General features: G+C 44.2%; 1 long non-coding RNA gene across 1 annotated transcript; it reads right to left on the bottom strand.

The window, feature by feature from the left end:
- Positions 1-923: 923 nt before the first annotated feature.
- LOC125944944 (uncharacterized) lies at positions 924-3,971 on the bottom strand. Its single transcript, XR_007466638.1, has 3 exons — positions 3,795-3,971; positions 2,805-2,943; positions 924-1,214 (listed from the first exon to the last, which is right to left on the bottom strand). It is a non-coding gene; the product is annotated as an uncharacterized LOC125944944 (long non-coding RNA).
- Positions 3,972-5,312: the final 1,341 nt, after the last annotated feature.

The raw sequence follows: 5,312 nt of genomic DNA, 5'->3' as shown, positions 1-5,312 counted from the left end.
CAACGGCAAGAGCTTTGTTAATATGTCCTGCACATTAAGAAAGCTCAATGCATAATGAACAAGACAAATCTTGTTAAAATATTTTATTGCAACACAACATCAAAATATTTGAGCACAGTAGACTAACAGTGCAAAATAGTTTGCCAATATTGTTACAAAACAAATATAACATGTCTAAAAATACTGTTTCAAGCTATCATTACATAAACGCGATGAAAAAAATAAACAGGTGCAGCTCAAACAACACAAGCGGCCATGCTACTTATTAGGCCACCACGCCATTTTTTGTACATAAAACATGACGTCAACACGGAATTTGCAAACGAAATTACTAAAAAAACTACTATACAGCACCGAACACTTTTCAGGCTGAGAAGAATACAAGGCAAATGTAATTAAATGTGTACTTAATCAACTGAGACACATCACAATAGTGTTAGTACTCTGCAAAACACAACTGAAAATGTCCAACAGCAACACAAAAATTGCAATGCAAGTAACTAAAAAAGCAGATGGGATAAACAAGACTCAATTTTAGAAATGCTTAAAGGCAACCACCACTAAGCACACTAATCAACAAGAGTAAAATGTGTGTTGAAAAACTGCTGAGGGAACTACTGAACATCAATAACAACAAAGACTAAAAGAGTAAGAATTAACCACGCTGAACGACCCGAGGATTAAATCTATATGGAGAGAATGAATGTGCTTTTTGAATAATGAGCTCGCAAGTGAAAGACAAAGCTAAGAGTTCCCAGAAATGAACCGCTTATCAAGAAACAATGTATTTCCTAAATAATGAGCATTGAGTGGACACATTGCTTCACTTAACACATAGAAAAAAGAGAAACAAACATACAAATTAGTACCTTAATTTTTCCATCAAAATCATCTGTTGACAACAAAATCAGCTGTTGACAACAAAATCACCTGTTGACTAGAACTGCTACTGATCAGAACCTGCCATAATGAAAAATGAAGTGGAAAGCCCACACAAGTGAATCTCATACCGAACATGAACATGCTTCCTGGATAGTGAGCATTGATCACACACATTGCTTAACACATATGCTAAAATAAGAAGAGAAAAAGTAACAACACTGCTGTGAAGGTACTGTTTAGCTACTTGGTAGCTGCTGTAATCGGGCACACGAATGCCATGGCACTGGCATGGGATTGGAGTGCAGCGGGCAAGGAGGGTACTCATTCAGCATCTGATGGGAAGGCAAGAAAGAAATCCATTTTTACTAGCTGCCAGCAGCAACCACTGGACATCCTGCAGCAACCCAAAACAACTGCACCTATCACATGTTATTTCGTTGCTCTTGGTCGTGTTGCATCTGCTCCTATGAGTTAGCACCTAAAAGCATAGACTCATTCATGGCCATTAAGAACTCCAAAAAATTCACAAGGCAATGAAAGCCTGTGAAGTGATACACATAATTATAGTGCAAGTCCCAGCTGCAAGGTGCATCAATGTACTACCGACCACGAAATTTACAGACCACGGGATCTCAGAAAACGCTAAATATCCGAGCAGCCCTTAAAAGCCAGTAAAACCGTACATCACAATGTTGTTCGCATATACAAGTAGAAGCTGGAAATAGGAATACCATGCTGCGTTTTGAGGCTGCCGAGATATCAGCCTTTTGTCAGATCTCTTGGTCCGTAAACATTTTAAAGACGATAGTCTTTCTTGGGGAACTTAAACGCTGAAAATTTGGTCTGTCTGTCTGTCTGTTTGTCTGTCTGTCACCCGATTCAGCCGCCCGGCCAAAGTTGGACCACTTGCTTACCGCCCACACTACTTAAACAGGTACGGCTGTTCATACCTGTGAACGTTATCGATCACAAAGTAAATATTTCGCATATCTAAGGCGCAACATCACTAGGTAAGTATTAGGAGGTGTGTTCCTTTAATAGAAAATACATAGATACGTAACTGTAAAGACCCTAGTTTCTTAAGCTGCGCTGAAAATGCCATGCTATGCGCGCCGACGAAGGACGTTCCCCGACTGCGCGCCGACGAGCGCCCTCTGCCATGGAGGAAGGAAACCCTCTGCACAAGCTCATGTTTCCCGATGTATTGCCAGATGGCGTCCATGTCTCACGCAGCGCCTCCTCAATTTTATCAATGCCAGCCAGATGCGGCCGATTCAACATAAAGGAAGCGCTGTCTGAGGCAGGGCAAAACATAAATGGCCGCTTGATGAAATAATGCGGTAAAATGAAATCTGTTCAAACAAACCTTCATGCCAGGAGGGAAATGGTACGAGAACAGCATCACGGGTGGCCGCGGATCAGACCAGCACTCATGTAGTACGGCCGGCAGAAGACTATCGTCTTTCGACGACATTTGCAGCGAAGCACGCAGATACGCGGCAAATTTTTTTGGTTGAGAGTACACTGTATTCAAGGCCATGCTGCCAATGCTGCTGATTACTCGGCACACACCCCACCAAATCTTCCCGGTATACCCCCACCTTATTCGAAACCCTATATATGGTAGATATTAAAATTCTCCCCAGCAAGAGAAACATACACTATCACATGACCAAGGAAAAGAAAATTGTGCGTACAAAGCTGCAGGCCGGGCAGGAGGTCCACACCAGCTATCACCTGTACTTTGAACTGTCCCCACTTCCCACAGAATAAAACATGTCCAAAGAACCAGTAAGCGATTATTTTAAATTCAAGGCACCGAAGGACTTGAACCGTGGCACAAAATGCTCAGAGTTGAAGGTTGCTCTTTTACTCTTGTGAGAAGCAGATGAAGACAATTGCAATAATAGTTCCATTCAAACCTTCATTTGAGTCCTCAACAGACGTTGCAGGCTTCTTGTGTTTGAGGGTGCCTGATGCCCTTTCCGGTGCATGTCTGAGCCATGATTTGATGGCATCTTCAACATTTGTTGTGCTTCCTTAGGGAAACTGTTGCAGCAGCTGAAATCAACCCACATATATTGTTAGTGTAGTAACTAGATTTTCTTCAATAGCGACCACATTTTCTTCAATAGCAACCATTGACAAACCCCCATGCATCTTGTAAAGACCACAGGACAAATTGTTTTCATCTGTACTCATGTAACAGTATGTACCGAATGTCACATAGCTAAGGAAATCTCAGATATCTCCATCAGCACTCAACATTTGCATAGATATTGAATTGATGGTACATTTTGTTTACCCTAATTTGTGTGCGGTATGTACCAAAGAAATTGACATAAATCGCTCCCTACTGCTGGACTGCTATTTCTCAAATACATATTTGGAGGCAATGCTGCTATGAAAAAGCATATGCCAAGTCGTGTTTGCAGTTGCTATAGCGTGGATCTCAGACATGGCATAGCAATTGAAGCAAACTCGCGGAATAATCCAAACAATTAGCACAAATGCACACAAGAGGAATAATAAAGATTCATTGCGAAATCGGCGCGTTGATGCTCGCCGCAGTACACTGCATCGCAAATGACAGCTTCATGCAGTTTCTCTCGGAACATCGCGGGAAACTCCGGCTACATGCTTTGGCGGTTGCTCTTCTGGACGTTCGTCCTCCAGTGGGTGCTCGCTTGCGCACTCAAGAAGTGACAAAGATTTCTTCGTCTCTCGAGACGCCTTTTCGGAGACGTACAGTCCTACAGGACGCGACACACTTCGCGTCGAAACGCGTAGCGCAGGCGGCGCGAGATAGCGCGAGACAAAGGCAAACGGAAACTACCAAGCGCTTCCTAACACGCCTAATGGCGGTACGTCCCATTATCAAAGAAAATCGAAGGTGACAAATGAATACTCACATCTTTGCAGGAGAGCTCTTTGCACGCCACCGAACGGCACCACAGAACACCTGTTACAACGCCAACGTACACAGCGGCAAAACTACAACCACAGCTACAAAACTGCACACAAAGGCGCCACGTGCCTTCTGTATGGCGGCGGGATCAACGCGAGGCTGTGAGCAGTGCGAGGCGCACAACGAGGGGAGAGGGGCACGCAGGTGGCGAGGCGCTAGTTAGGTCACTCTAACGGGAGCAAATGCGCGCCTTGTGTAAAAGGATGACGTCGCGTGGGAAACAAAACATGAAGACGCTGGCTCGCGCTCTCGCCTACTACGCCACATCGTTATTCTTGTAGGTGGCGTCGTGAGCCTTCATACGCGGTGATTCGCATATCGTAAACAACCAGCGTAGTGGTTGCTGCGTTGGAGCGGAGCGTGGTTGGAGAGTGGTTGCTATTAGCCAAAATCGCGATAATTTGCAATATATTAAGTACCACGTCAGAGCAAGGTAATACCGCAGTGACTCACCGCACAGAGAACGCGTTTGCCGGCTGTGAATACGGGTATTTGGTCTATTGACTTCTAGCTCACTTGGTCCGCGCTTACGCGGCTGTTTGAGTAACGCATTCCGCGCGCTTACTTCATTTAGTTATGCGTAGAATGAGCAACGTGAACGTGCTGCAGAAGAAAATAAGCTGGAGACCGCGATAATAACCAAGAGAACGTAGCTCATGCTAACGCTTTTACACCCTATCGTTTCCTTTCTTTTATTTCATGCATTCGAGTTGCTCTTCAAGACTGCATGCCGTGCTCTATTGTTTCTTTAGTAAGGCGAAATCCTTAACTGGGCTCTTGGGAAGCGGAATGTGTCTGTTGGCCAATGCTGCGGTACCAAAAATAAATACAAACCGCGTAACTCTCGCGGCTCGTTCACTTTGTATATATACCAAAGTAGAGTGTGGAAAGGCACAAATGTGTGACTAAGATGACTGATGGGTCATGGCATTAGTAACTTGACATACTTGCACTCACGTCACGATTAACGATAACAATATGACGTGTGCCCATATGATGACGGCCAGAAATCCCTCTGATGCTGTGGGTGTGACGATAAAAACGTGTTGAATGCCAATCTCGATCTCAACGTGTCGAACTTACCCATATATCATGAAGAACTGAGAGCACAGGTAAAGGGTAATAATAGTAATGATAATTTCTGGGGTTTTACACCCAAAAATCACAATGTGGCTATGAGAGACGCCGCAGTGGAGGGCTCCGTTAATTTCGACCACGTGGAGTACTTTAACGTGACCGAAATCTATGTACACAGGTGTTTTATGCATTTCGCCTCCATCGAAATGTCAGCCGCCGTGGCCAGGAATCGAACCCGCCTCCTCGAGCTTAGCAGGACAACCTACCAAAGGCACTAAGCTATAGCACGGCGTGTATAGGTAAAGGGTACGCGAGAAATATACGCGGAAAAAAACAAGACAAACCAAAATAAATGAAATGTTAACAGTGCAACATTGTGTACGTA

Source organism: Dermacentor silvarum, chromosome 4, assembly GCF_013339745.2.
Source record: "Dermacentor silvarum isolate Dsil-2018 chromosome 4, BIME_Dsil_1.4, whole genome shotgun sequence".
In the NCBI taxonomy this organism is placed as follows: Eukaryota; Metazoa; Arthropoda; class Arachnida; order Ixodida; family Ixodidae; genus Dermacentor; species Dermacentor silvarum.
Note: the sequence above shows the minus strand (reverse complement) of the source record. Positions and strands in the feature narration are given on the sequence as shown.